Raw genomic sequence first — 22,972 nt, 5'->3', positions numbered from 1 at the left:
CAAGACACAAAAAGACTAAATAAAGAAAGAGAATTACAAACCAAGGTTCTTAATAAATAATAATACAAAAATGCAGTAAAATACTCAAAAACCAAATCTGCGAACACGTCATGAATTTTGTTCACCATGATCAAGCAGTCTTTATTCCAGATGATGCAGGGATGATTCAACATAGCAAAATCTGTCAATATAATCCTCCATATAAACAAATTTATATTTCAAAAACACAATATTGTCTCATTACTTTCTGAAACAAAAAGGCCTTTTATATAATCCAATACACTTTTATGATAATTATTTGGAGAGATCTGGGATACAAGGGACATAACTATACATAATAAAGGAAACATAAAGAAAGCAAATAACCAACATCAAATTAAATGACAAATTTAAAGCAATTACACTAAAGTTAGGAACAAAACAAAGCTATATACTCTCTAAGTATCTATTCAAGATAGGATTTGAAATTGTTTCCAGTGCAATAAAGAAACCAAAGCAGATCAAAGGAACATCAGTTGGAAAAGAAGAAGTCAATATGACAATTACCAGATGATAGGGTAATATGTAAAATCAACTCCAAAAATGCTACCAGGGAACTCCTACAAATGATGAACAGCTTTCATGCTCATGGATTTGTAGAAATAACAGAGAAAAATGAAAATTTCATCAATAGCAATCTTCAAATTCAATGCAATTTCCATCAAAATTATGGCCTAATTATTTACAAAACTTTAAAAAAATAATACTCAATTTCTTATGACAAATCAAAAAATGGAAAATGACAAACACAATTCTGTATCACAAAAAAACTTCTGGAAGTATCACCTTTGTTGATTTTAAGCTTTATTACAGAATTATTGTGATAAAAATTGTATAGCATTGACATAAAAACAGGTTTGTCAAGTAAATTGAATGGAAGACACAGTTGTAAATCCACATACCTGTGGGTGCTTGATTTTTGATTTGACAAGGAAGCCAAAATTATATAATATAAAAAAGAAAGCATCTTCAACAAATTGCTGGATCAGCATGTTTAAGAATGCATATATATATATGTATGTATGTATGTATGTATATATGTATAAGAATGCAAATATTTATATGTATAAGAATGTATATATGTGTGTATGTATGTATATATGTATAAGAATGCAAATATTTATATGTTAAAGAATGCACATATATATACATATGTATATATATATATATATATATATATAATCCTGATCAAACTCAAGTTCAAGAAGATAAAACACACCAACATAAATCTAGATAGACATTGGCCCAGGAGACAACTTCCTGAACAGAACACCAATAGTCATAATATTAACAATTAATAAATGGGAACTCACGAAACTGAAAAGCTTCCGCAAGGCAAGAATAATGTCATCCAAAGGACATAACATTAGCCTACAGAATTGAAAAAAATATTCATCAACCCAAAATCTGACAGGGGGCTGATTTCCATAATATATAAGTAATGTAAGAAACTAGACAAAAACAAACCCAATAATCCAATCTAAAAATAGTGTGCAGATCTGAACACTTAATTTATAACAGAAGAAGCTCAAATGACTGAGAATTAATTTTAAAAATGTTCATCATCCTTAATCCTCATGGAAATAAAAATAAAAATGACTATGATATTCTATCTTACACCTCTCAGAATGGCTAAAAACACAAGAGATAGCTCATGTTTGTGAGAATGTGGACCAAGGGAACACTTCTCCATTGCTGGTGGAAGTACAAGCATGTGTTACTGTGGAAATCAATATGGCATTTCCTCAGAAAATTAGAACTCGATCTAACACAAAACCCAGCTATACCACTCTTGGGCATATACCCAAAGGATTCTCAATAGTACCACAAGGACACTTGTTCAGCTATATTCATTGCAGTTTTATTTGTAATAGTCAGAAACTCCAAACAACCTAGACAACTCTCAACAGAGGAATGGATTTAAAAAATAAGTTACACATCTACACAATGGAGTATTGCTAAATGTGAAAAACAGGACATGATTATCTCTGCAGATAAATATAGAGAGCTAGAAAAATGTTATCCTGAGTGAGGTAAACCAGAGCCAGAAAGACAAGCATGCCTAGCCCAGTTGTTCATCAGAGAGACTTCATCCAGCAGCTTATGGAAACAGATGCAGATCCATAGACAAGAATTAGACAGACCTCAAGAAAACCTCTGGAGGAGGGGTAGGGGTAAGAGAGATTTAGAAGCCAGAAGGGTCATGGATACTACAAGGAAACCTACAGAATCAATTAACCTGATCTCTAAAGAGTCTTCCCGAGACTGAACTGGAAACCAGAGAGCCTTTATGGGACTGACCTAAACCCTGTGCATATATGTTACAATTGTATAGCTTCTTCTTGTGGGACTCCTAACAGTGGGATTAGGGGCTCTCTCTGAATCTTTTCATGGCATTTGATACCATATTCCTCATACTGAGTTTGCTTGTCCAGCTTTAACACAAGAGGAGGTGCCTAGTCTTACTGCAAATTAATACGCCAAGTTTGACTGATATCTGATATATATAGAAGATTTATCCTTTTCTGAATAGAAATGGAGGAGGAGTAGAGGGTAGCAGGGACAGATGGGAGATTGGGAAAAGCGACTGCAAGAGAAAAAGGGAGGAGATACCTGAATTGGGATGTAAATAAGTAAATAATTAAATATAACAATAAAATCATTGAAAAATAATCAAAAGAGAAAAATAAATATTTGAAGAATTTACACATTAATTTAGTTCCTAATTATAAGTTACTATCTTTTCTCACTTAAAATATTTTGAGATGCATATCTTAATGTGTGCAAGCCTAGTCCACCAGATGTCCATATTTCTATTTATGTCTTCTGCTCTATAAATTAAGTTTATTAATTTTATCAATAAAATTAAGACTATTAAAACTTTAAAAAATCTGTTATATGAAAGGATGGCATATCACGGTACCTGTGGTTTTTTTTTAATCAAAGTAGCCCCCATAGGGAGTGGCATCTTTAGGAGATGTAGCCTTAATCAAAGAATGGTGGCCTTGCTGGAAGAAGTGTGCCACTGTGGGGGTGGGCTTTGAGCTCTCCAATTTGCTAGTTATACCCAGTGTCACAGCAGTTTCTGATGCCTGTAGATCAAGATGTGGAACTCTCAGCACCTATTCCATCACCATGTCTACCTGCATGGCTAAGCCTCTGAAATTGTAAACCATCCCCAATAAAATGTTTTCCTTTTGAAGAGTGGCAGTGGTCATGGTGTCTCTTCACAGTGATAGAAACCCTCAGTAGGACAATGGTTATAGTATCATTTTGCATTTATGACACATTTGCCAAGACTGATTCTGCCTTTGGCAGAAGCCTTTAATATACTGTTTACTAATAGCTCTGTAGAGGAGCAGAGTTTCCATAGCAACAAATGAACAATCCTGGAGCCATTAATTGTCTCTACATTATCGCTGTATAGTTTTCTGTAAAGCAATGCTTTGCAGTTTGATAATTGCAAGACTAGAATGGTTGTATGTTATGAGTTGATTAGCATAAACACTTAAGATAAAAAATGTCTCTGTTGAAATGGTGAGAATATTGTAAACTAGACAGGGCTATATAATGAATATGATTGTATAGAGCTTTTAAATTATGTCATTGATAGGTAGCAGTATTTGGAAGTGGTTATTTGATAAGTCTTCTTCCTGGAAGAGTCTTTTACCAGCAACAAGCATCATACATTCATATAATATCGAGCAACTGATATTATGTCTTATTTTAGATTCCTCTTGGAATGCTCTCCCTGAAAAGTGCAGACTTGTCTATCAGTAGAACCTGAATGAGTAAGACTTGTGTTGTGATTTCTATGTGCAATGTCCCCTACAGCTACAAATACATGAACACTTCATTCCCATCCCAGCCCTTAGTACCATTCAGACAGAATGTAAATCCTTTAGGAGGTAGACTCTTGAGTGAAGGAATTAGTCACTAGAGACAGGCTTTTCTAGTAGCCTGGCCTGACTTCCTGGTTTAATCTTCTGTATGGATACTATATAGCTAGCCAGACCCCTGCTTCTCCCACCATGATCCTCCTACTTGCTGCCATGTCCCTGAAAAACTCGACTGCTTCTCTCTGGAACCGTAACCCAAGTCAAACGTTTCTCCTTTAAGTTACCTTATTAGAATAACATCTCAACAATGAGAACTTAGAAAAGAGAATGTTTGTGAATTCTGCTCTTAAACACTTACTTCACTCAAAGTTCTTTTATATCATAAATGGTCTCCAATTATTACTTTTCCTTTAACTGGGGGCTTTGTATTTTTACTGCGTAGAAGCATTATACATCCAGCTGCGTCTTAGAGGCATAAAGCATGTTTCATGTTTTTGGATACTAAGACTTTTGTTTAGGAAATTCTTCATCATTGGTTTAAAAGGAACAGAAAGATTAAATGTTGCCATGTTGGCTGTTGGCTAAGATTCCTTGGTGATTCCATAGAATCATTTGCAGGAACAAAGTTCTGTGCGATGCATGTCTGTAAATCTGAGGGTTAAAATTTCACTTAATTGTTTTAAAATCAGAGTTATCTACAAGTTATCTCATTGAATCCTGAATTTTTAAACTATGTACAACTTGGGGCTGAATAATAATGTATTAAAATGACTACTGTCATTAATTTAATAGTACAAATATTGTTTCTATCTTAAACACCAGTCTCTACATTAGGGTTCTAATGTATCTAAATTATATTTATAAGTAATTATTTTAAAGTGACTGAGAAGATGCAGTATGTGACAAATTGAAACCCTTGTCTTCAGCTGTTAAATAATTAGAGTACAATTGACTGAACTGACTTGAATATTTTCTTGTAAACTGAGTATTGTTAGAGCATACAGAGTGTGTCCAATTTAGACAATAAATAATATCACTCAGAAGTAACCATTGCAACTCTTCTCACAATGATTGTAAAGGTATGGATCTCCAACTAGGATATAGGTTGTATATCATATCATCTTTGGACTGAACCCACTAAAATAGATTTGGTTTCAAGTAGGTGGACCAACTGTTATTCCTAATGGCCATGTCTCTACACACTATAGTGTAACTGGAAAAGGCAGATACTTGTGGTTCTTCTCATAGATTATGATAATGAGAATCAATAAAATTTCTCAAAATAGTCAAACATTTCCTACATAAGCTTTTATAAGTCTAGACTTAAGTGAGTTTTTTATACATTAATGTATTCTGCATATAGATTATATACTGAGATTAAAACTAACAATTTTATTCAAAGAGAATAAATAGCTTTCTCTAAGTTTCTTATTCTATTGTTTTAGCAGTAAAATTTTGGTTCAAGCTAGCCCTAGAACTTCACCATTATACATAGATGCATTTATGTTTGGTTAATTTTTGTACAAATTGCTCCTAGGATGTTTAATGATTGGTCTCTAAAATTATTTAATCTTTCATTTATTTACAAAAAATAAACAAATCAGAAACCATCAATATTTTTTTCACAAAACAGCTTTGAAATAACTTGTTACTGCTTAACTCCAGATTTTTATTTATCTAATTTTATTGATTAATAAGCTTGCATAAAAATTGTGAAATTAATTAAATTGTAGTGCATAGTGTCAATTGTTAGATAATATACTGTGCATAGCAATTAAATTTCCTTATGTTTTTAAAACAAATATGATTCATATATTATATACTCTGGTATGTTTTTAATAAATTATAAAATGCAAAGAAGAGTTAGGATAAAACCTAAGTACTAAAATCCTAAAATTTAAATGCAAATATCCAAATACAACAGAGAACATTTTTTTAAATAACTCACTATTGTGTTTGGTTGGAGGAAAGGTAGGTTTTTAGAGGTAAGATTTTTGTTGTGGTCATTGCTTGAAAATTGCCATTTTTTTCATATTCTATATTGCCAAATCAGAGATATCTGATAATTTTGGGAAAATATATCATATTCATTTAAATGGGTGGGTGAATGTATTTATTTTAGAAAAATAAACAAATAAATTTTAGATTTCCTAAATATATTTTAAACTGGGGTCAATTTACAGAAAATGTCTGTCTTATAAATGATTGTAGAATTAACACATTATAAATTTAGTTCAATATAAAATATTGACTACATAAACATCTGATATTTTAAAGATGTAATTGCAGAGAAACTGACTACTTGTACAAAATTATTTGAGAGAAGAAATTCCTTAGGTTTCCAAATAGTTTAAATATGCATTTTAGTGTTAACAAACTAATGTCTGGTTGTATTGAAGAAGTTTCCATGTTTTTTCTCTTTAGGAAGAACATTTAATTTTGGTTTTAGTTATGATACAGTAAAATTTAGTGATTGTTAAATGCATGTAAATTATATGGAATGAGTGATTGATTAGTGTTTTAGATTTGATATAATAAAGGGAATTATTAAAAGTACTGAATTATCCTCTACACCAGATAGCAGCAGCCTAATTTTTTAACCACCAGAAAGTGTACCTTTCTCCTTTTTTTAAAGTGTTTTGTGGCTGGAGAAATGGCTCAGCCATTTAGAGCACTGATTGCTCTTCCAGAGGATCCAGGTTCAATTCCCAGCACCCACATGGCAGCTCACAACTGTCTGAAAATCCAGTTCCAGGGGATCTGACAACTTCACACCAATGTAAAATAAAGATAAATAAAAAATAATAAAGTGTGTTTAGTGTCTGGATCCCTTTGTTGTTTATTTTCCCTCGTGTTTCATGACATTTTTAAAAATTATTAGTACAATTAATAGTTAAGAAATATCTCTCCATTCTCCTTTGGTATTTTTCACTAGATATTATCACACAATGTTAACACAGACAATTTTGTTGATTTTTCTATATGTAATCTCACAATTCAATTTTTATTTGTTTGAAAATTTTATGCATGAATATATTCATTTTGATAAAATTCTCCCTATTACCTTCCCTCCAGTCTTTCCTCACTGCATTTTACTCCTCACATCATGTGTGCAGGCATGAAAACCAATGAGTCCTCTTTGTGCTGCCTATACATACAGGGATTTAAAAACACGTACTGGAGCAGGCAGCTTTAGTTTTGAATCTCACTAAGTGGTACAGGCTAGTTTTGAACTCACAGCATGTTTGTCTCTGCCTTCCAGGAATAAAAGTATGGACCATCTTGCCCAGTTTGAGCATAGAAAATTTAATGTGCCTTTTCTCTGCACGGGTCTCTGTCTCTCTATTTGTCTGTATCTGTCTCTCCCTTTCTTAAATCTCTACTTGCAAATATCATACAATATTGAAATGATATTACAGGAGATATTGTGCATATTATTTTAGAGATTAAAATCTTTCCGGATTTTTCTATTATTTAACATAATATTAGGTGTGTAATGTTTAAAATTTATTTGTTTGCTTTAATTATGCATATATATGGTTGTCTATAAGTGAACCACATAGAATTATATTCCTGTAGTGTCCAGAAAAGATCATAAGAATTCCTAAAACAAAAGTTTTAGGCAATTGTGAGCTGCCAATATGAGTGCTGGGAGCAGATTCCAGTCCTCTGCAGGATCAGTGAATAAACTTAACCACTGATCCATATATCCAGCTTTTGACATGGATTTTTAGAAGTTCATAAACACATTAAAATTTTTCTTCTATTCTTTCTTGTTTGTTTTGTTGTCAAAAATTTATTAAAAATATTTAATCTGTTGGAACACAAATTTAAATTTGTAAATGTTTAATTTCATTAATATTAACTAATACAGTGAGTTTAATATGTTGATCATCTGTTTTTGTTCTATATTTCACTTTGTAGTAATTGTATTTGCATTTTCAAGAAATAAAATGCAATGCCCAAAGTTTCAGTTTTGATAAAGTTATTAGTTTTTTTAAGGATTTGTTTGCTAATTTAATTCATGGTGAGTCAATGTCAATCTTTGTTAATAATCACAGTTTTAGTTCATTGGCATTCTTTATTTTTTCTTCATTATTTTATTTGAGCTTGTCTTTCTAATTCTGCTTTTTTTATATTGACTTAAACCTTAATTAAGAAGGCCCAGTTCATTAATTCAAAGACATTTCTTTATCTAATATCACCACTTTATAGATATGATACTTCTAAATTAGGTTTTAATCGGATAACATATATTTAGATAATAACTATTTTCATCATTTAGTTTATGTTTTTTATTTCTTTTGTGATATCTTTTTTTTCTTTTTTTTCCATTAGACTTGTTTATTCAAGTAATCGAAAACACTCTTTCCACTTCCTCCCCTTCTCCAGTACCCTCCCACTCCCCTCCCTCCCTCTACTCCTCCCTCACCATTCCCAAGAGCAGTCAGGGTTTCCTGCCCTGTGGGAAATCCAAGTTCCTCCCCCCTCCCTCCAGATCCAGGAAGGTGAGCATCCAAACAGGTCAGGATCCCAAAGAGCCAGTCCATGCAGACTAAACAAGACCCAGTGCCATTGTCAATGGCTTTTCAGTCTACATTTGGACCTTGGGGGCTCAGTCAGCCCCCATGTCAGCCACATTCAGAGAATCCGGTTTGATCACATGCTCGTTCAGTCCCTGTCCAGCTGGCCTTGGTGAGCTCTCATTCGATCAGTCCCCTTGTATCAGTGGATGAACGCACCCTTCGCAGTCCTGACTTCCAGTGCTCCAAGGTAGGTCTCCGTCTCTATCTCCATCCATCGTCGGATGAAGGCCCCCTCTGATTTTGCTTTCTTTGCTCACGATCTCCCTCCCTCTGTTTCTCATTTGGACCTAGGGAGATAAGTCAAGTGTTCCGATGTGGGTCTCTGTCTCTATCTCCATCCATCGCCATATTAAGGTTCTGTGGTGACATGCAAAATATTCATCAGTATGGTTATGGGCCAAGGCCAGTTCAGGCACCCTCTCCTCTGCTGCCCAGAGTACAATCTGGGGACCTCTCCTTGGGCCTGGGAACCCCTCCAGAATCAAGTCTCTTGCAAACCCTAAAATGGCTCCCTTAGTTGAGATATAAACTTCCCTGCTCCCATAACCATCCTTCCTCCCTCCCCCTCCCATTCTTCCAAGCCATCCCCAATCCTCCCCCTCTCCCCTCTCCCTAACCATCTCCCCTTACTTCCACCCCCCACCCCTCGTGCACCCAAGTTTGCCTAAAAATCTTGTTTACTTCTAATATCCAGGAGGATAACTGTATGATTTTCTTCAGGTTCACCTTCTTATTTAGCTTCTCTAGGATCACAAATTATAAACTTAAAGACCTTTAACTATGGCTAGAATCCACTGATGAGTGAGTACATACCATATTCCTCTTTTCGGGTCTGGATTACCTCACTCAGTAAAGCGTTTTCTATTTCCATCCATTTGCATGCAAAATTCAAGGTGTCATTTTTTTTTACCGCTGAGTAAAACTCTAATGTGTATATGTTCCCCACCTTTTTTAACCTTTCTTCTATTGAGGGGCACCTAGGTTGTTTCCAAGTTCTGGCTATTACAAATAGTGCAGCTCTGAACAAAGTTGAACAAAGGCTTTTGTAGTATGATAGGGCATCTCTAGGGTATATTCCCAAGAGTGGAATTGCTGGGTCCTGAGGGAGGTTGACTTCCAGTTTCCTGAGATACCACCACACTGATTTCCACAGTGGCTGCAAAAGTTTGCATTCCCACCAACAATGGATGAGTGTTCCAGTCACTCCACATCCTCTCCAGCACAGGCTATCATTGGTGTTTTTGAGTTTAGCTATTCTGACAGGTGTAAGATGGTATCTCAAAGAGGTTTTGATTTGCATTTCCCTGATCGCTAAGGAGGTTGAGCATGTCCTTAAGTGTCTTCTGGTCATTCGAAGTTCATCGGTTGTGAATTCTCTGTTCAGATCAGTACTCCATTTTTTTAATTGGGTTAATTAGAGATTTAGTGTCTAGTTTCTTCAGTTCTTTGTATATTTTGGAGATCAGACCTTTGTCTGATGAAAGGTATACAATGGATGAAGGAAATCATCTTTAACAAATGGTGCTGGCATAACTGGATGTCAACCTGTAGAAGAATGAAAGTAGATCCATATCTATCATCACGCACAATACTCAAGTCCAAATGGATTAAAGACATCAACATTAATCTGTCCACTTTGAACCTGATAGAAGAGAAAGTGGGAAGTAATCTACAAGATATAGGCACAGGAGGCCACTTCCTAAGTAGAACCCCGGTAGCACAGACAAAAAGAGAAACAATGAATAAATGGGACCTGCTGAAACTGAGAAGCTTCTGTATAGCAAAGGACACTGTCAGTAAGACAAACAGACGCTCACTTTTCAACCACCTCATGATCCTAGGTTTTTTCACCTGACCTCCATTCACCCAGACTTCTTCACCCTCTTCGGCCAGTCATCTTCTTGAGAATTGCAACAGAGTCCACCCTTGAATGTAGCTTTTTAGCACACCGAGAAGCAAGATAAGTGTTGTGCCATTCTGACTTTAATTTATGTGAATTCAGAAATATATCCCTGTGAGGTTCACAACTCTTTTGTCAGATGTCCAGGTTCCGGGTGAATCTGAGCATGTCTGATTTCATGGAGTGCCTCTCCAAATAGGATGTTGATCTTATATGTGTTCCAGGAAGCATTGTATCTAAAATCTGAAAAATGAGAGTGTGTCAAACAATCTGGACTTCTATATAATAGCTACCCAATATGAAATTTGAAGGGGAACCTTTGCAGATTTTCATGAAAGAAAAGAGCATGGTGTCCCAAGAGACATAGAAACATAGAACACTCCATAACAAACATAAAATAGAATTTTCATTCATTGTTGACAATTGCCTATTATAGTTTGTTCTGCTGGGTTTCCCCTCATGAAAACAGTACAGTGAAAGCCATGAAGTTGAGGATGTTAGGATAAAACTTCCATGATGAAAGCAACCTGGAAGCTTGTGGGAATTACTGCAATGTCCATAAAGGTAAACTGGGGAAATAATTGTGTGGTAGACAGGAAGGAGGATAAGGCATTATACAATGATGATGGTGATAATGATGGTTTCCTGATGTTGATGATGATGATGATGATGATGACAATGAACATGATGATGATGGATGATGGTGATGATGATGAAGATGGTGATGACAAGGATGAAACACTGAAGTAGTAGGAATATGAAACTATTGAAAACTTCTACCTTGAGTAGATAATCAAGAATTCCAGGACCAGTTTTGCAATTTGAAACATATGAAGTACACCCTTATAGTTTTAGTGCATTTTATTTTATACTTGTCTTCTTTTTGTCCATGAAGTTAGTTGTCAAGTTCAAATTCGACTCATCAAAATTCTTTTTTTTTTCAAAGTTTATTAAATTATGAAAGTTTCCATTTCCGCCCCTTCTCCCGACATCCTCCCCCTCCCCCTCCCCCTCCTCCTCCCTCTCCATCCCTAAGAGCAGTCAGGGCTTCCAGCCCTGTGGGAAGTTCAAGTTCCTCCCCCCTCCTTCCAGGTCCCGGAAGGTGAGTATCCGAACAGACTGGATCCCAAAAATCCAGTATATGCAGAGGAAACAAGTCCCAGTGTCGTTGTCAGTGGCTTTTCAGAAAGGCTCCGGACCAGCCACTTTCAGAGAATCCGGCCACATTCAGAAAATCTGGTTGGATCACATGCTGGTTCAGTCCCAGTCCAACTGGCCTTGGTGAACTCTCATTAGATCAGTCCCCTTGTATCAGTGGGTGATCGCATCCCTCGCGGTACTGAGTTTTTTTCATGTTCTTCCTCCTTCTGTTCCTCATTTGGACCATGGGCGGCTCAGTCCGGTGCTCCAATGTGGGTCTCCGTCTGTATCGCCAGCCATCGTCAGATGAAGGATCTATGGTAATAAGCAAAATCTTTATCAGTATGGTTATAGGCCAAGGCCGGTTCAGGCACCCTCTCCTCTGTCTAGAGAACAGTCTGGGGATCTCTCCTTGGACCTGGGATCCCATTTATAATCAAGTCTCCTGTAAACCCTAAAATGACTCCCTTAGTTGAAATATATTCTTCCCTGATCTCATATCCATCCTTTCTCCCTCCCCCCATCCCAGTCCACCTAGCTTTCCCCATTCCTCCCCTACTCCTTTCTCTCTAACCCTCTCCCCTTCCAACAACCCTCCCACCCCCCATGCACCCGAGGTTACCTGGGACTCTTGTCTATTTCCAATCTCCAGGCAGATAGCTACATGATTTTCAACAGGTTCGCCTTCTTATTTCGCTTCTCTAGGATCACGAATAATAGGCTCAAAGACGTTTAATTATGGTTAGAATCCACATATGAGTGAATACATACCATATTCCTCTTTTTGGGTCTTTCTTACCTCACTCAGTAAAACGTTTTCTATTTCCATCCATTTGCATGCAAAAAAAAAAAGAATCTCAATGATATTCTCTGAGGAATTGGCCATAAATATACAATGCGACAAGGGCAAGAAGAGATGGCAGGACTTGCGCCCACCCTGACTGTAAAATATTGAGAGCTTTTGGATTCCTGTGCCTTTCCCAATTGAGGCAGTAATGCCTGCTTCTTTCTCATATTTTGAGAGTCATTCCTTTTCTCTTTGTTGTCTCTGAATAGATCATACACCCTGCATGGTGCATCAGTTCTACATGCCAATGATCATTTCATGCTTCGGGCACTATACCCAGGTAATTTTCAGTTCCATTTCTAGGGTACCTTTGTCATTATTTTATATTAGATAAACAATTCCCAACACCTTCTTTCTGTCTCAAATGTACATAGAATGGCACATTTAGAAGAATCAGTCATGAAGGATAGTAGTAATTAAAACACAGTTAAAAATTGAGGGGAAAATGTATGAAGCGAGTGGTGTTATTTTAAGGCAGGCAAATATTGGATGTGCTTGGCAGTGAGCAAGCTAAAGCAAGCAAGGAAGACAGATTTCTGGTGAGACAATTCCATCCAAATAATTTTACTTCTCTTCTTTCCAGAATAGAATCCCACATCACCTCTTCTTCCCATCGAAGTGGTAAGCATTGAAAGTCTTTCGGTATTCTCACTAATTTTTCTATAATATTTGGGATTTCTAAAAGTCAACATCTATGATTGTAAGCTTTCAAAGATGATAATTTGTAGGATTACTCTCTCTTGACCATGTTGTTTTTTTTTCTTTGCCACACCCGCATGTATGTTGCTTTTCAGACCATTGGTATTCTGTGTCTAAAGTGGGCGATTCCCTCATCTGTTAGTGAAAATTTAAGGAAATATTGCCATACATAGAATTTCCCAGATTTAAAAGAACTCCCTTGTGTGAAGGATGATTTAATATTTCTTTTTGTCCAACGTCCACATTCAATCATTCTGACATATGGTGAATTTTTGATGTTCCATTTTGACGCAACAAAAAATGCCTAGTTTTTTTTCTTTGCACCCGATTCAAGAAAATCTTCTTTCCTGACTGTTGAGTCTCCTTGCTGAGATAGAATACAGAGCATATCATTTAATGCAAATATTCAGCACATGGAAAAGCAATTGAAGTGTTTGGTTTCTTTGGCTTGAGTTGATGTGAATTATTAAAAGACTTTCTCTGAGTTTCATGTCTGTCTAATTACTTTGCTTTACATGTTACAGGTATTCTTAATTGAGAGTTCTCATGGAGAGAGACTTAAAACTTGTAGTATGCCATAGAATTTTCAGCAAAGCACTTTACCTGAAAGGTTGACAAAGAGGAGAATGAGTAAATTCTCTCGATGTCCAAAAATCAGTCAAATTACCAAGAATCAATTCTTTTAAAATATATGCTATACTTTGAAGCTTGATACGATAATCTTTTACATTCCAATGTAACAACACAACATGGTATATCCAGAGAGACACAAACACATAAAGAAAAACACTGCAAAAAAAATGCAAGTTGATTTGTTGTGGGAGGTCCTTCTGTCTCTGTTTTGCTTATTGTTAAAGAACAGAAATAGATTGAGCCTATAGCAATAAAAATCAGAACTAGGGAGGGGAAGAAAGATTATTGTTTGGAGAAAGAAGGGCAGAGTTAGAACACATGGAGACACTGGAGACAGTAGATAGAAATTTTTTGAGACGATCCACAGCTGGGTGAAATATAACAGAGAAATAAAATAAGGTTTGAAACATTATGAAAGACATAGAGAGAAAAGATCTAGAGATGATGGTCCAAGCAGTGATTGAATTAATTCAATTTCTGAGTGATAATTTCAGTTGTGAGCTTTGTCTCATTTTATTAAGGATGCTAGATTTCAGGAAAATCACAACACTTAGAACCCATGATGTCTTTCTCTTTGTTATCAGCATCTTTGGCACACTAGATGATTGATATGTGGACATGTCAATTGTGCTCGAATATAAGGGAGAAAATAATTTGTCTGCTCTTTCCTAATCTGTACCTCTGTCGTAAAACTTGAGAATCAAGCCTGCTGCACAACCCTCGTGTACCTTTGCAAATTCATGACGCCTATCTATGGCTGCTTTGCCATGTCACTGGAAGGCTCATGGGTTAAGAGCTGGCTCTCTGGATCGATGATGACAAGAAGTCTCTGAGGACGCTGACTGACTTATACAAATGGCAATCTGAGGTCCAGTTAAGAGGTCCTCTTGAGAACCCTGATTTTTCCAGAACATGGCCAGCACTCTTCCATTTTCAAGGACGACATATCAAAGTGCATACTGGCTTTTGTTTCCTAAGTTTTGAGGAAAAAACAATTTTGTAGTGTGCCAAAAACTTTAGATTTTTCTGTTTCAATACTTTGCCTCTAAAAAACACTTTACTCCATCCTTCATGTGACATTGCTTTGAAGGGATTGACTGATGCATGCTTGAAGGAGGGACACAAAAGTGAACGAAGCAGGGAAATTATCCCGGAAACCTCCATGATCTTCTCTGATAAATTGGACATTGCGACATTGGGAGAGGGGCAAGAAAACATGGGAGGACTGCTGTCCACCACAAATTAGAAATTTTGAACGCTGGTGCACACATGGTCCTTTGCAAATCCAGGAAACACGTGTGATAATTTCCCTTGTATTGAGTGTCATTTCTTTTGAACATGTCAGTTTCAACATACCACATGATAGGTTTTGCTGAATCTATCATACTCCTTAGCAGTGTATTAGTTTTGTGTGCAAAGGCTGATCTTATGGTCTGTTCACCAGGCCTATCAGGTTTCAGATTTGGACCTGAAAACCAACCACAGGATACCATCATCAGGTCTTCTTAAAATGCAAGAAGATGTTTTCATATGGTCTCATTTAGAAAGTCATCTTTGCTGTAAGGCTTGTCTGTATATATGACCTGCAGTATCTGAATACAACTCAGATATATATGCACTCTGAGAGATTCGCAAAGTGCACAGATGGCACATAGGTCGAATTCCTTCTTTCAAGAAGTACGTCATTCAGATCCATTACTCCTAGCTGGAAGGTTGAGGAGATCATGGGGGAAGCAGATCCTCCAGGAGCATAAAACTTCAGTAGATACTCTAAATTACTCAATTGTAATTGGGTGAAATCAAGCACTTCCTTAAATAATCAATTAGCATCCTAAAGAAAACAAAGCAAAGGAATATATATTTCTTGGACACAAGGTGAATGAAATCCCTTCGGGTCCACAGTAGATCAGGTGAAATATACACCACCTCCAACATTGCACATGGATTGAATTGAGATCCTCTCCTGTTCTGGAAATGATATACATCATTGTCAAACTCAAATTCCAAATGGAGTTCACTGTTGCCATCTGCCTTTGAAGTTCATGGAGTTATTTACCTTATAAAAGAGAAATAAACCTTTGCTCCTTACATAACAAGAAACTGACACAGCTTAGCAGAAAGTGCAATTGCCCAATGTCTGACAGTATCTGGGTTTTGCATTACATCTTGGTTTCATCATCATTTCATGCCATTCTTGATGCTCTTGCTTTGAAAGAGAGACATACAGCCTCACGTGATAAACCCAAAGATGATCCATTAAAGCAATTAATTCCTTGGCCAAGTCATCTGAATCACTTGGCACCCACATCATAGATATAGTGAGAACTCCTCCTGGTTTACACAACTTCATTTTCTTCTGAGACTTGGTAAAAACTTCGTGAGGACCAATTAATATGAGATATATGAGCCATGTCCTCTTATTGATAGAGTTCTTTTGTCATTTTTGTATGTAAGAGAAACAATTCCCAACACCTTCTTTCTGTCTCAAATCTACGTAGAATGACACATTTAGAAGAAGCAGTCAGGAAGCAGGGTAGTCATTAAAACACAATTAAAAATTAAGGGGAAAATGTATGACGCCAGTGGTGTTATTTTAAGGCATGCGATGTTGGATATGCTTGGCAGTGAGCAGGGTATGGTGAGCAAGGAAGACAGATTTCTGGTGAGACAATTCCATCCACAGTAATTTTATTTCTCTTCTGTTCCAGAATAGAATCCAACATGACCACTTCTTCCTGGAAGAATTGGTAAGCATTGAGGGTATTTCGCTTTTCTCAATAATTTTTCACTAATACTTGGGATTTCTAAAAGTCAACATCTATGACTTCAAGATTTCAAGGACTGTAATTTGTAGGATTACAATCTCTTGACCATGGTTTTTGGTTTCTTAGCCAAGCCCTCATGTATCTTGCTTTTCATGCCTTTGGTATTCTGTGTCTAACGAGGGCAATTCCCTACTCCAGTTAGTGAAAATGTAAGGAAATATGACCATACATACAATTTCCTTCATTTAAGTGACTTCACTTTTGGGAAGGATCATTTCCAATACCTCTTCGGCCCACGTCCACATTCAATCATTCTGATGTATGTTAAATTTATGATGTTCCATTTTAATGCATCTCAAAATTCCTAGTTTTTTTTTCTTTGAACCCAATTCAAGGAACTCTTCTTTTCCGACTGTTGAGTCTCATTGCTGAGACAAAACACAGAGCCTCTCCGTGAATGCAGATTTTCAGCACATAGAAAAGTAATTGAAGAGTTTGGTTTCTTTGGCTTGAATTAATGTGAATTCTTAAATGAATCCCTCTGAGTTTCATGACTAGTTGCTTTGCTTAACATGTTACAGGTATTCCTAATTCAGCTGTTCTCATGGGGAGAGACTCAAAACTTGTAGTATGACATAGAATTTTCAGCAAAGCATTTTACCTGAAAGGTTGAAAAGAGGAGAATGAGGAAATTCTCTAGATGTCCAAGATCAGACAAATTATGACGAGTCAATTCTTATAAAACATATGATTTACTTTCAAGTTTTAAGCTATAATCTTTTATATTTCAATGAAACAACACGACATGGTGTCTCCAGAGAGACACAAACACAGAAATAACAACACTGCAAAAAAAATGCAACTTGGTTGGTTGTGGGAGGTCCTTCTATCTCTGTTTTGCTTATATTGTTAAAGAATAGGAACAGATTTGAGCCTATGGCAATAAGAGTCAGAACAAGGGAGTGGTAGGAAGATTTATGTTGGGAGAAAGAAGGACAGAGATAGAACCCATGGAGACAATGGAGACAGTGGATAGGAATTTGATGTGATGATCCACAGCTAGGTGGCAATACACAGAGAAATAAAAAAAGGTTTAAATTATTATGAAAGAGATAGACAGAAAAAAGCTAGAGATGATCGTCCAAGCAGTGATTGAATTAACTCAATTTCTGAGTGATAAGTTCGGGTGTAAGCTTTGTGTCATGTTATTAATGATGCTAGATTTCAGGAAAATCACAACACTTAGAACCCATGATGTCTTTCTCTTTGTTAGCGGCATTTTTGACAAACTAGATGATTGATAGGTGGACATGTCAATTGTACATTTTCAAATCCAAGGAGCCTTTATATTGCTGCTTTCCCAGGTCACTGAAAGGCTCATGGCTTAAGAGCTGGCTTCTCTGGATCGATGATAATAAGAAGTCTCTGAGGACGCTGACTGACTCATGCAAATGGCAATCTGAGGTCCAGATAAGAGGTCCTCTTGAGAACCATGATTTATCCAGAACATGGCTAGCATTCTCCCACTGTAAAGTACGACATACCAAAGTGTAGACTAGTTTTGGTTACCTAAATTTTGAGGAAAGAACAATTTTGTAGTGTACCAAAAACTTTCCATTTGTTTGTTTCAATTCATAACCTCTAAAAAGCACTGTACTGCATCATTCATGTTACACTACTTTGAAGTTATTGACTGATACATACCTGAAAAAATGATCCAAAAGTGGACGAAGTAGGGAAATTATCCCAGAGATCCTCTGGGATCTTCTCTGATGAATTGGACATTGCTACATTGGGAGAGAAGGCAGAAAAGATGGGAGGACTGCTGTCCACCGTAACTCAGAAATTTTTAGGGCTGGTGTACACATTGTACTTTCCAAATCCAGGGAAAATTGTGATAATTCTATTATTGTCAGTGTCATCTCTTTTCAACATGTTGCACTGAATATATCATTCTACTTAGCAGGTGTATCAGTTATATGTGCTTATTTTACTGTCCATGCACCACATCCATCGGATCAGATTTACACCTAAATTCCAACCATATCTTACTATCATCACTTCTTCTCAAAATACAAGAAGATGTTTTCATGTGTTCTCATTTTTAAAGCAGTCATTGCTGTTATTCTTGTCTGTAATATTACCTGCACCTTCTGAAAATTATTAGTATTTATTGGGAAACTTAGAGAATCACAAACTGCCAAGTTGGCACAATTTGTCCAATTTCTAATTTCAAGAAGCACTTCATTCAAGTCCAGTACTCCAAAATGGATGGCTGAGGAGATAATGTGGAAAGCAGATCCACAATGAACCTAAAATTGCAGTACATATCCAAAATTTCTCAGTTGTTGTAGTGGGGAAAATTCAAGCAATTCTCAATACAACCACTTATTATCAGAAAGAAAGAAAAAAATTTATTTCATGGGCACAAGTTGCAAGAAAACCCTTAGGATTCACAGAAGTTCAGGGGAAATATACACCACCTCCAACATTGTACCTGAAAAATAAAATTGATTGAAAAACCTCTCCTGCCCTAGAAATGATACACATCATTGTCAAACACAAATTACAAAGGAGTTCACTGTTGCAATCCACCTTTAAAGTTCATGTAGTGATTTACTACATAAAAATTAATAAATTTTGCTCCTTACATAAAAAGGAACTTTCACAGGTCAGTGAAAGTGCAATTGCCCAAGGTGTGACAATAACTTGGTGTTTCATGACATCTTGTTTTCATCTTTCATTCATGATTCTCTTCGTGCTCTTGCTTTGCAAAGCGGACACTCAGCCTCACATGATGAACCCAGAGATAATACACATTGAGGCATTTAATTTCATAGCCAAGTCATCTAAATCTCATGGCACACAAATCATAGATATAGTCAGGAGTCCTCCTGCTTAGCACATGTCGATTTTCATCTGAGTCCTGGTAAAGAAGCTGTAAGGACCAATTTATGTGTGATCTACCTGCCATGTCCTGTTATTGATAGAGTACCTCTGTCATTGTTTCAAACAGATAGAATTTCCATCTGCTTCTTTCTGTCTCAAATGTACATGGAATGGCACATTTAGAAGAAGCAATCAGGAGGATTGTAGTCACTGAAACACAATGCAAATTTGGAGGCAGAATGTATAAAGCGAGAAGTGTTACTTGATGGCAGGGGAAAGTTTGATATGCTTGGCTGTTAGCAGGCTGAGGCTAGCAAGGAAGACAGATTTCTTTTGAGACAATTCCAACCTTGATAATTTTATTTCTGTTTTGTTCCAGAATTGAATCCTGAATATCAACTCTTCTTCCGGTAGAAGTGGTAAGCACTGAGGGTCTATATGTATTCTCAATAATTTTTCACTAATATGGAATTTCTAAATATCAACATCTATGACATCAGGAGTTCAAGGACTATGATTTGTAGGATTACACTATCTTGATCATTTTGTTTGGTTTCTTGTCCAAAACGTCAATTCTATTGCTCTTCATTCCTTTGGTATACTGTGTCTAAAAGGGGAATATTCCATACTCCAGGATGTGAAAATGTAAGGAAATATTACCATTCATAGAATTTCCTTGATTTAAGTGACCACACTTTTGGGAAGGAGGTTTTCAAATATTGTTTCAGCCCAAATCCAGATTCAATAATTCTGATGTTTGGTGAATTTATGATGTTCCATTTTTATGCAATCCAACATTCCTTAGTTATCTTTTCCTTTGAACACTATTGGACAAACTCTTCTTCAAAACATTGCCAAAAATATGAAATGGAAATTTGGTGTGGGAGGTCCTGTTGTCTCTGTCTTCTTATATTGGTTATTGGCTAAGAACAAGTTTGAGGCTTTGGCAATGAAAATCAGAACTAGTTAGAGAAGGAAGGATGTATGTTTTCAGAGAGAAAGGAAGAGTTAGTACCCATGGAGACACTGGAAACAGTTAGAAGGAAGCTTACATGAAAAGCCACAATTAGGTGACAAATTAAAGTTTAATAAAATTGGATTGAATTATTAAGTAATAGATATACAATAAAAAGATTGAAATAATGGTCCAAGCAGCACTAAAATTAATACTGTTTCAGTGAGATAGTTTCAGGTTTAAGCTTTTCTTTGTTTTGTCAAGAAAGATACATTTACAGGAAAATCAAAACACTTAAAACCCATGATGTCCTTCTCTTTGTTTTCAGTATGTTTGGCACACTATTTCATTGGTATGTGTCATATCAATTGTTTTTGAATATATGGGACAAAATATTTTCTCTGCCTCTTCCTATTCTGAACCTTTGTCATAGAACTTGAGAATCAAGCCTGCTGCACAATCCTGATGTACCATTTCAAAGCCAAGGAGCCTATCTATGGCTGCTTTCACATATCACTGGAATGCTCATTGGTTAAGAGGTAACTTCCATGAATCAATGATGATAACAATGCTCTGAGGATGCTGACTGACTCATAAATATGGCTATCTGAGATCCAGATAAGAAGTCCTCTTGAGAACCATGATTTATCCATATAGATAGATAGATAGATATAGATATAGATATATCTAGCTCTCTTCCATTTTCAAGGATGACATTTGAAAATCCAGACTGGTTTTGGTCTCCTAATTTTTGAGGAAGAACAGTTTTGTGGTGTGCCAAAAGCTGTCCATATTTCTGCTTCAATAATTTGTCTCTAAAAAACACTCCGCGGCATCATTTGTGTTTCATTTCTTTGATATTATGGACTGGTACATGTCTGAATGAAACACCCAAAAGTGAATGAAGCAAGTAATTTATCCCAGAGATTCTCCATGACCTTCTCCGATCAATTGGACATTTCTACATTGGGAATGTGGCAGGAAAAGATGGGAGGACTGCTGTCCACTATAACTCAGAAATTTTGAAGTTTAGTCAAACCATTGTGCTTTCCAATTCCAGAAAAACTTGTGAAAATTACCCTGATTATTAGCTTCATTCTTTTTCAGCATGATTTACCGAATCTATCACATTCCTTAGCAGGTGTATCAGTTATGTGTGCAAAAGTGACCTTACTGTCTGTGGATCACATCTATCAGATTTCAGATTTGGACCTGACTAACAACTATATCATACTAAATCAGTTCTTCTTAAAATAAAAGAAGATGTTTTCATATGTTCTCATTTATAAAGCAATCTTTGCTGTAAGACTTGTTTATAAATATGATCTGCAGTATCTGAATATTATTTAGATTTATAAGCATGCTAAGGTATTCACAAACTTCCCAGTTGGCATATATACCCATTTCTGTCTTTCAAGAACCACTTCATTCAGATACATTACTCCAAAACTGAAGATTGAGGAGATAATGTGGGAAGGAGATCCAAGAAGAGCATAAAACTGCAGTTGATACCATAGTTTTCTCAATTGTAATGGGATGAAATCAAGCACTTCCATCTACAACCAATTACCATCAGAAAGAAAAGAAAAGAAAGAAATATATTATATTTCATGGACACAAGGTGAAAGAAAAATCTCAGCATCCCCAGTAGATCAGGTGAAATATACATAACCTCCAACTTTGTACCTGATAGTGAAATTGAATGGAGAACCTCTCCTGGTCTAGAAATAAAATACATCATTCTCAAACACAAATTACAGGAGGAATTCACTGTTGCAATCTACAATTGAAGTTCATGTAGTTATTTACTTCTTAAAAAGTAAAAACCTTTTTGTTCCTTACATATCAATGAGCCTACATAGCTCAGCAGAAATTGCAGTTGCTCAAGATCAGAAAATATCTGTTTTTGTATGACATGTTGGTTTCATCTTTCATTCCATGATTCTATTGATGCGCTTGCTTTGAAAAAGAGACACACAGCCTCACATGATATAACCAAAGATGATACATATGGAGGCAATTAATTCCTTGGCCAATCATCTAAATCATATGGCATGCACATCATAGACATCGTCAGTATTCCTCATGCTTAAAACATATTTATTTGTTCTGAGTCTTGGTACAGAATTCGTGAGGACCAAATTACATGAGGAATACCTGTCATGTCCTCTTAGTGCTAGAGTACATCTGTCATAATTGTAACATATTGAAATAGTTCCAAACTGCATCTCCTTGTCTCAAATGTACATACAATGGCATATATAGAAGATGCGATCAAGAAGGAAAGTAGTCACTGAAAAACAATGTAAAATAGAGGGGATAATATATCATGGCAGTGGATTCATTTTAGAGTGGCGGAATGTTGTATTATCTTGGGAGTGCACAGGCTGAAGCTAGAAAGGAAGACAGATTTCTGTTAAGACAATTCCATCCTTGATAGTTTTATTTCTCTTTTGTTCCAGATAGAATTCTGAACATCTCTATTTCTTCTGGTAGAAGTGGTAAGCATTGGGGGTCTATCTCTATTCTCAATTATGTTTCACAGGCAAGGAGCCTATCTTTCGCTTCTTTCCCACATCACTGGAATGCTCATGGGTTAAGAGCTCCCTTCTCTGGATCGATGATGACAACAAGTCTCTGAGGATGCTGATTGACTCATGACTATGCCAATCTGAGGTCC

General features: G+C 36.2%; 4 non-coding genes across 4 annotated transcripts; all 4 read left to right on the top strand.

Annotated features, from left to right (window-relative positions):
* The first annotated feature begins 14,489 nt into the window (after nt 1-14,489).
* LOC148118084 (small nucleolar RNA SNORD109A) lies at nt 14,490-14,555 on the top strand. The gene has a single exon (XR_015736491.1). It is a non-coding gene; the product is annotated as a small nucleolar RNA SNORD109A (small nucleolar RNA).
* A 3,295-nt stretch (nt 14,556-17,850) lies between these two features.
* On the top strand, nt 17,851-17,916 carry LOC148118083 (small nucleolar RNA SNORD109A). The gene has a single exon (XR_015736494.1). It is a non-coding gene; the product is annotated as a small nucleolar RNA SNORD109A (small nucleolar RNA).
* A 2,926-nt stretch (nt 17,917-20,842) lies between these two features.
* On the top strand, nt 20,843-20,908 carry LOC148118082 (small nucleolar RNA SNORD109A). The gene has a single exon (XR_015736504.1). It is a non-coding gene; the product is annotated as a small nucleolar RNA SNORD109A (small nucleolar RNA).
* A 1,998-nt stretch (nt 20,909-22,906) lies between these two features.
* On the top strand, nt 22,907-22,972 carry LOC148118081 (small nucleolar RNA SNORD109A). The gene has a single exon (XR_015736495.1). It is a non-coding gene; the product is annotated as a small nucleolar RNA SNORD109A (small nucleolar RNA).

The sequence above is a fragment of the Myodes glareolus genome, chromosome 24 (assembly GCF_982192425.1).
Source record: "Myodes glareolus chromosome 24, mMyoGla1.1, whole genome shotgun sequence".
NCBI lineage: Eukaryota > Metazoa > Chordata > Mammalia > Rodentia > Cricetidae > Myodes > Myodes glareolus.
This window is presented reverse-complemented; position numbering and strand designations above follow the sequence as displayed.